This window comes from Acinonyx jubatus, chromosome D2 (assembly GCF_027475565.1).
Source record: "Acinonyx jubatus isolate Ajub_Pintada_27869175 chromosome D2, VMU_Ajub_asm_v1.0, whole genome shotgun sequence".
NCBI lineage: Eukaryota > Metazoa > Chordata > Mammalia > Carnivora > Felidae > Acinonyx > Acinonyx jubatus.
In genome coordinates, this window is record NC_069393.1 from 14,672,023 (window position 1) to 14,681,546 (window position 9,524).

A 9,524-nucleotide genomic window follows, 5' to 3' on the forward strand; every position below is an offset into this window, starting at 1 on the left:
ATTGCTATACGGCATGAATTTTTTTTAAGCTTAGCCTTTTATACAGCTCATGAAATTTAAAGTCTTGGTCCTTGCCCCAGAGTAGATCATTTCCCTAGAATATCAGAAAGAGTAAGTACATTTTTCTGGGCTCTGACATAAAACGATAATTCATAGAGCTAGAGATGAGAGAGCTGGTCTTTGTAGACGCTTTACATTTAATGCTGGGTTATGTGAAGTTACAAGCTCCAAAATTGCATATGTAATATGCTGTTGTGGATAATGTATGGCTCAGGTGTTGGGTACATGAGCAAAATCAAGAAAACTCTCTCCATCCTGTGTTAGGCATTATCCCGCTGATAACCACAGGTGAGAAGAAACAAGTAGGAGCCCAGACATATTGTACGAGTTTTGTAGTTGGTGCTGTTGTCATAAGTTTAAAAGCAGTGACTTCGATTTTTACTAATAAAATGGAATGTAGTAGTTGGGCTTTACCAAAAGTTCAATGCATGGAATTGCCAGTTGCCTTTAATCTGCTCTTCTACTAGGAGTGGGGACATTAGGTATGTTCACTTTGAAGTTTTTGCTAACAGGGATGATTCAGTGTAGAGTGTAAATCTGAACACTCTAAAGGAGTAATTTAAAAAAATTAACATTTATTTGTTTTTGAGAGGTAGAGAGAGTGAGGGGGGAGGGTAAGAGAGCGAGAGAGACACAGGATCCGAAGCAGGCTCCAAGCTCTGAGCTGTCAGCACAGAGCCCCACGTGGGACTCGAACCCACGAACAGTGAAATACTAACCTGAACGTAAGTCGGGCACTCAACCGACTGAGCCACCGAGGCACCCCCTAAACTCTAGTTTAAATTGGCGAGTAATGTAATTGGAAACCTAGGTGGACAGCTGGGAAATTTTTCCTAAAGGTCAAAGCCACAGCTTAACATCTAGAGGATTGACAATACGGGGGGTGTAGGGGAGGATTTTGAGATAAAATAGGGAAAAAAAGTGACTGGAAACCTTGGGTTTTCGCTGCCAAGAAATGGTGCCAACCTGTGTGGCTGCATCTATTTTTTTTTTTTTTTTTCATTTCCAGGGCTTTGGAACATGCTAGTACTTTGAACCTTTTTCTCCTTCTAGGCCATTACAAAAATTACTGTCTACTTAAAGCTCCAACGATACTGTCATTGCTGTTTTATGCAGACAGTCTTTTGAGGAGTTTATTTAAATAAATCAGCATAACGTGGGTCACTCTTCATTCTTCCGCATTTCCTCGAGGAGCACTCTTCATTATGTCTCTTGACCCGCGTCTGTGGATACCACTCTCTGGTCTCAGGACCAGAGACATCCTGACATCCTGTCGTCTTCTAGCTCCAACGATCTCTGTGGAGAAGCCAGCCCTCAGTCGGCTTGCCGCTCTTTGGAAAGTAATGTATCTGTTGTTCTGGTTGCATTTATGCTTTTCTTTCATATTCAGCAATTTTATATCATAGTTAGGGTGTTTCTATTCATCTTGTTTGTGATGTATAACATGTGTTGAATCTGTAAGTTAACATCTTCAAAACGTAGGAATTTCTATCTCTTAAAATTTACCGGCTGCCTTTGTGGTTAATATCTTCCAGTAATTTTTAACAGTTGTCAGAAATTTGCCCTATTCCTTTCTCATTTATCCTTACAATAGGAGAGACCATTTTTCCCACATCACTATGTCCGTGTGGCTTTTGATTTATTTTTTTCTTTTCTTTAAAAGTCTTTATGAAAAAAAATCCTCATCTGCCATCTACTTTATCTTGATTTTACCTTCCAGTTTGCTAAGCCTCTTTTTAGTTGTGTTTCATTTTCTGGTCATCTCATCCATTAAGTATTCTGTTGGTTCTTTTATTTTTTATCTCTAGAATTTCCATGTGAGACTTTACCATAATTTCTACCTCATGTCTTTTAAATCCTGAGGCCCTCAGTCCTACAACCTCAAGGAACTGGGTTCAGCCCACAACCCTGTGAGCTTAGCGAGGACCCTGGACCTCAGGGGAGATGGCCATCACCTGGATTACAGCCCATGAGACCCTGAGGAGGGGACCCATCCAAGTGGTACCCAGGCTTCCAATCTGTGAAAACTTCAAGATCACATATGTGTGTTTGTTGAAGTGGCTGCAGTAATAATTTGTTACACAGCAGTAGACTCACAGCACCGCAGTTTGACTCACTGGGACAAAAGTAAATAAAATTATTAAGTGCAGAAATTGCTTAACTTTTACCAAGTTCCCAATACTATAAAGGAGTATTTGCATCTCACGAGGGTAACGACTTGTGAAACCGTGTTCCTTCAGTGGCTACGGTGGCTTGTGGGAGACCCTTTTCGTCAGCAGCCATCCAGAGGCACAGCTATTTCCAGCTCGCACACATTCCAGGGAGCCCACCTATCAACCAGGAGGACCGTGGCTAAATATTCTACCACAAATGGAAGGGACGGCTATTGGGTTTTCTAGATAAGGAAATTCAGCATTTCGGAGCTGTTGCAAACTCCTAATTTCTTAAGAACAATGGGAAAAGTAGGGGCGCCTGGGTGGCGCAGTCGGTTAAGCGTCCGACTTCAGCCAGGTCACGATCTCGCGGTCCGTGAGTTCGAGCCCCGCGTCGGGCTCTGGGCTGATGGCTCAGAGCCCAACTTTACATTTTTTTAATGTTTACTTATTTTCGAGAGAGAGAGAGAGGGACACAGAGAATCTGAAGCAGGTTCCAGGCTCCAAGCTGTCAGTAGAGAGCCAGACGCAGGGCTCGAACTCACTAACCGTGAGATCATGACCTGAGCGAAAGTCGGACGCTTAACCGACTGAGCCACCCAGGTGCCTTGATTTATTTGTACTTTAACTAGCATTGTATCCTTTCAAGTGGCCTTGATTTTTTTTTTTTTTTTTGGAAGAGGGGTTTAAGTTATAACTCCAAGTATCCTGTGGGTCTGAGTGCAGCCTGGAGTCCTCCTCCTCAGGGAGGTGGGTGTTAGCATCTATCCCCCTAACTGTTGCTCAACGCAGAATTCTTTCATGGCTGCAGAAAACGCTCTACCTTGCATTATACTCTAATTCTGGTACTTGAAGATTTGTGTTTGTTTCTTGTACATTCAGCTGTAACTTTTTAAGATAGAAAAAAGCACTGTAATTTTTTTTCAACATATCCACGTCCCTATGAATTTTTTGAGAGAGCTTTTCAAACCGGCCTCGTTTATCAGATTATTGAGAATGGAGGACCACTTCTCATCCCTGTTGACTGCAGAAATCTCTGGACGTGTGTGCACAATTTATTGATTTACTCACTCGTTCACTTAGTGATGCGGATGTGTTAATTTTTACAGTTTTCTGGAAGTTCCGCCGAGATGCCGTCGGCATTGCTTTGCCTCGGAGCCCAGCCTCCTGCCGGGCGTGGTGCCACAGAGGTCCCGTGTGCCTTGCGGCTGGCGGCTCGTCGAGTCTGCTCCGACGTGGTAAGTCAGCACTGGCTCTGAGCTCCTTTTTCCTCACCGTCTGTTCCTTTAACGTCAGCTGCTCTTGATTTGCATTTTGGCATCTGGTTGTGTTGTTGGTGCCCGTTCGTCTGGCATTTTTGGTGGAATTGGGCCTTCCTGTGGTATCCCTTTTGCTCTCTTTTGTGTTAGTTTTGCCTTGCACCGTTTAAACGTGCTTGTCCTCCGATACAGCCATGGGTCCTATTCGCCTGTTCAGATTGGCCTCCCCGACTGGTGAGTTTCGTGTGTTTCGAACCAGCTCCATCTAGGCAAACTGCCGAGTCATCGATAAAACCAGACAGGTTCTCCTTCCTCCTCGAGTTTTTGTCCTGAGGTCTTGGCTTTGGTGCAGAGAGCGTTCTGTGGTTTTATGCCTGCTAAGGAAAGCACATGGTCGGGCCTGTGTTCCGAGACGGCCTTCCAGAGCCCGGGGGCCCGAGACGCAGGCGCACGAGCGTTGTCCTCCTGCCTGCGGCTGCCAGCTCTTGTGGGGCCTCCGAAGGGCAAGTCCTGTCCTCTTCCGGGAAACCCGCTGCTTCTTGTATGCACAGTACCAGCCCTTGCACTTAGCTTTCTAAATGGCATGACTTCACTCAGGATGATTTGGGCTTTCGGTGGCCACGCCAGGAAACGTGTGACTTGAACACAATTGTTCACCTGACAAGTGCCTTTGAAAAGTAAAGGAGTAAGTTTTCTCAGGACCTACTGGGCAGCGGTTTTCATTGGTTTGCAGACTCCTCCCAATGAAACCCTGAATCAGAAATTCTTTTAGTAAAAGATTCTTTGCCCAAAGCTAATGAGAAGTTAGCAAACTCGACTCGTTTCCTAATGAGTCCCCCCTCCCCCCAGCCTTGCCCTCCAGCCGCCCCGCTGTACCCAGCTCTCTCTTTCCTCCCAGCCTCTGCTCTCTGTCTTGCCCCTCAGGAGACCTTCCCCTCCCTTCCCCTGTCCAGATCCCGTATCTCTCACCAGCAACTCTCGTAAAACCCCCACATGGCAGTGCCTTTACACAGTCTTCACTCCCAAGAGCCAGCTGTACAGGCAACTGTAGAATCGAGCCCGTGGACTTGAGCTGAATGAAGAGATGCATTTAAAGAGTTTTCTAGATGCAGAAAAGTCACAGAATCTAGCCAGACCAGGCAGTCTCACCGCCTTTGTTGCTTACTCTTGTACAGCATTCTGGCACTTCCAAAACGAATGCACGTTTACTTTCTCATTTTCTCCTCGTACCGCTTGTGTCGTGTAGATGGACACTTGGGTCTACATTTGACGAACGGAGTCAGAGACTCAGATTAATGCCCGACCCCACAAGCAGTTAATATTAAAACTGGCCAACAAACATTACGAATTACAGCACTGTATAATCTCTCCCTGGCCGTGCTGAACACATAATCGTATTTTCAGATCTCTTTTTTCTTTCTCAGTTGTTGACAATGCTATTTGATTGTGTATCAGAAAACACATAGAAATGTACAAATTGGTTTAGTTTTGCAGTCTTGGGATTGCCGACCTTGGCTTCTCGTCTGCTGCTTTTGGTTTAATAGCAAACAATTATTACTCTTTCATTAATATGTTCAAAATGAAATTCTTCATATGATCAGATTTTTTCAGTTTTTTCTTCTATTTTAAGTTGTGTGTAATACAATCATTGAGATTCAAAAAACCTTGATTATTTATACTTTGTAATTCTGCATCTTTCTTTATATATTGATTTATGTAACTGTTTCATTGAAATTACCTTCAGACTACCCTATAAATTATAAAAATGTCAAAGGTCTTCAAAAGCTAAGGAGTAACTATGGGCATTCTATGAAAGGATTTCATAAAACCAACTTGTGCTAGCTAGTTCAATATTCTCCTTTTACAAATTTTCCCCAAATCCAGTCAGTAGTCATGGATGCTTATATAACACAGGTTAATATTTGGCTCCGTTGAATTTATACTCCCCTTAAACACAGGCTAATACCATGACTAATTTTACCAGGGACAAACTGTACATGCGTATTGGGGCTGGTGTGAAGAGGCTGCATGCTTTTGATTAAAATTATGTGATATTTTGGTACATTCATATGATCTGTGCATTTTTAAAAATAAATTTGAAAACTGCTCCAAACTAAAGTTATTACATAAAAAGAGCTGGGGCCTAAAGAATAAAAAGGGTGCAGAATATTCAGGTAAACTTTCGCAGGCAAGTGCCCAAGAAAGGAGTAAGTTTAGCAAATTCAACAACAGACATAAAAATCAATTTTCCTAGAAGGGTAAAGGTAACATCACTATCCCTGGAGGTGTGAATCAGGTGATTACCAAGGACTCGGAATGTTTGATCACACTGCTCAGTCCTTGCGTGGCATTGCCATTCACCCAGCATGTGTCCTAGGATCCTTTGTGATGGTGCACGGGATTCTAGATTCTCAAGTTGAGTAGACTGTAAGTTACTAGTATTCAAAAGTTTGATGCCTCAATAGCTGTATTTGTCATGCTAGAAGGAACAGAGAGCTAATGCTTCAAAAACAGGATTGTTCACTGGAATGGTACTCCTTGATGGCATAATTCAAATTTTAGTAATTTGACAAGTTAATTGAGGAATAATTCAGACTTAACTCCTTAGCAAATTAATTTGGGATCCAATTTGTTACAGCGAAGTAAATCCTGAAAGAAATGCAGAAGTGTCTGATAAAACCATAAAAATGATGATAAATGGGGCTGTGTAGCAGTTTTGCATTTCCCGGCTATGTGGCGGGGAAAATCCAGTGGTCTGTTTTTATGCCTGGGTCTCACCATAGACATATACAAGAACATTGATTAAAAATAGAGCACTACATAAATGTTTGATTTAATACCCTGTAAATAATTCTCTTCTTTGTCTGAGGAATATTAAATTTCTTGTGTAATTTTCAGCAAGTCTCAGTGGTGCCTTTGGGAAATGTGTCACAAATAGAAATTAGCATTACGTGGAACAACTTATAGTCTCTCTGGAGTGGAGACCAGACACGGGGTTATATTGTGAGTTGTAAGTTGAGGGGGATGGAGTCGTGGGGGTGTAATGACCCTGGGTCTCTAATTGGAACCGGTGGAGGAGGAGTGTCCACCAGCCAAGGACACCTCTGTAGGATTTGGAGAATGAGAAATAAATTTGTGTTCTGTTAAATCACCGACTGTTCCTATTCTGCATGTTGGGGTGGCCAGGGTTGCCTTTAATAATAGAAACTCTTACACCTGACTTCACAGGACATTCCTTTCTGAGTCAGAAACTTGAGATTAGGAATTAATGAGGTCCTCATGAGTGCTCGGTGTCGGTGGAGAATCTGGGATTCACAGCTGGGATCTTCTGTATACGTATTTTTGATATCTTTTTTCCTGTGTCAACTTGTCAAATATGTTTCTTTTGCTTTGTGTTTGGTTTAAAAGCTCTGTAGAGCCAGAGAGGCAGGATTGGAATAATGACAGGAACCCTTACCAACCCTTTACCTCCTTCAGGGTTCCGGTCGGTCCTTCCTTTGGAAGTGATAATGGCTCTCAGCGTCAGTTGTGAGGATTAAGAGGAGTACTTCAAGTTACAGCTTTCCTTGGAGTACTTTAACACAATGCCCATACGTGGAAACATAACAGCATTCCCTTCGGCTCTTGATATTGAGCTTTCTAAACTAAAAATTCTGGAACTTAGCCTTATTCCTATCTGGGAATATTTTCTCCTTTCTTTTGTTTTTAGTACCAGCCGTTTATATAAATCATTGAGTCTTGAAACTGGGCACAGAATTGCCTATGGAGTTTTCTACTAAACATATGCACACAAAGTAATGTCCAAGTGAAAATATATGTGGAAATCCAGAGAGTTAAAAATGAAAATTTGTATTTATCATAGCCTTTTCTGCCATGGGAATTCATGTTATTATATTGCTAATTATAGGAATATGTCATTATATATATATATACATACACACAGAATATAAATATATAGTAAAGTATAGTAATATGTATTATATATAATATATATAATAATTACATAGTAATATATGTATATATATTATATATAATAAATATATAGTAATATATATGTGTATACACACACAGAGAATATAAATATATAGTAATAAATGTACTGATAAATATAGTATATAAATTTATATACTGTGCATATATATAGTGTATATTGAGTTTTATTTGAAATTTTTTACTTGAAATATATATGAAAAATAAATGTATAATTTTGTTATTTGATAAGAAGCCTATAAAATTGTTAAGCACATGATCTTGTGGAAAAATAAAAAAACTTCAGGAAGAATTTTCAATTTTATGCTGAAATTGTTTACAGTAAGAAAAGGTGCAGAGTGTTGATATTTTGAGCCGATTGTGTCATCAAGGTTATGGAGCCCACCTCCTGTTAGGAATGATTTTGTGTCAGAAATACATCAAGAGGGAAGAAGCAGTGAAAAAAGGAGAGGATGGGTGAAAAGTGTGGCATGAGTTTGAGAAAAGTAAGGCAGCGTATTCGGTGTGGTGTGTGTGACCACTGTGGCCACCCCACAGCCAGGGTCCACAGGAGCAGGGGGGAAGGTGTGCCCTTAGCCTTGTCTTCACATAGGCTGCGGACTCACGTGTGACTCACACATACGGGGATGGAGAGTTGTGTGTTTGGGTTTGAACTGTAGAGGAGTCTTGTAGTAGATGATGCAGAAGCAATTCGTTTTAAGAGTCGGGACGAGAACTAGGTCATGTCGCGCTAAAAGGCGATCGTATTCTGGTGCCAAGTGTTCCTGACTAGACTTGATCAACGAAGTGAAAAGCTGAGAAAGCAATTTAGGGTTTGGTTTTGTGTCAAGATGTCTTGTTGCAAGTATAGTTCTGCAACATTATTCGTGTTGTTTTAATTTTCCTTATGTTGTTATGACCTCTCAGTAAGTGTTGCGAGGTTATTCTGGTCATAGGACTTTTCCTTTAAGTACAGTCATAGGACCGGTGCTGGGGGTAGAAACGGGAGACAGAGCAGTGACCTCGCGTGTTGGTGTCCCTCTCCGTGTTGTGCACCTGTTACCTGTGTGCTGTATGGTCATTACTGCACCGCGCCTGCCTGCACGGGAGGAAACTCAGGGCGAGGACACGGTAGAGGTCATTCTTGAGTGGTCGTTTCGTGAATCGCCCCTGTGTCTTGCCGCCCCACAGAAAGATAAACCCAAGTCAAAAGATGGAACGTAGGTTGAAAATAAAATTAAGATTTCAGCCTTGGCCAGATCTCTGTGCACACGTTGCAAGACGGCTGGCAATCTGAGGTGCTCACCAATGTCTTTGTGTCTCTGTATATGTATCTTACACACAAGTACATGCATGTATACATGTTCCACAACTATTTTTACTTTGTACCTATTGTTATGCCACGTGTATTATTTATTTTATGATCTGCTGTAAAGATACCTGTATGCCTGCACTTCTATGCCACTCTATTTTTAAAAAAAAATTGTAATGTTTATTTTTGAGACAGACCGTGTGAGTGTGGGAGGGGCAGAGGGAGAGGGAGGCACAGAATCCGAGGCAGACTCCGGGCTCTGAGCTGTCAGCACAGAGCCCAGTGCGGGTCTCGAACTCACAAACTGTGAGATCATGATGTGAGCCGAAGTCAGACGCTTAACTGACTGAGCCACCCAGGGGCCTCTATGCCATTCTATTTTTACTGCCTCCATGGTATTTCGTATTTTAGATGTCCCTTTTTAGTGAGACTCTCAGTTGATTCTAGTGTTTCTATTTCAAACAATGCTGCAGTAATATTTGTGTGTATTGCTGGTATATACAATATGAGTATTTCTATTATTAAAAGTTTATTTTGAGAGAGATCGAGAGAGGGAGAGAATGAGAGACAGAATGAGAGTAGGAGGGGCAGAGAGAGAAGGAGAGAGAGTCCTAAGCAGGCTCCAAGCTGTGAATGCAGAGCCCGACGTGAGACTCAAACCCATGAACTGTGAGATCATGACCTGAGCCAAAATCAAGACTCAGACACCTAACCGACTGAGCTACCCAGGTGCCTCACAATATGAATACTTCTACCTAATAATACCCTACA

The 9,524-nt window shown here is 42.0% G+C and overlaps 1 non-coding gene across 1 annotated transcript; it reads right to left on the minus strand.

Moving 5' to 3' along the window:
• Positions 1–736: 736 nt before the first annotated feature.
• Positions 737–821, minus strand: TRNAV-UAC (transfer RNA valine (anticodon UAC)). The gene has a single exon. It is a non-coding gene; the product is annotated as a tRNA-Val (tRNA).
• Positions 822–9,524: the final 8,703 nt, after the last annotated feature.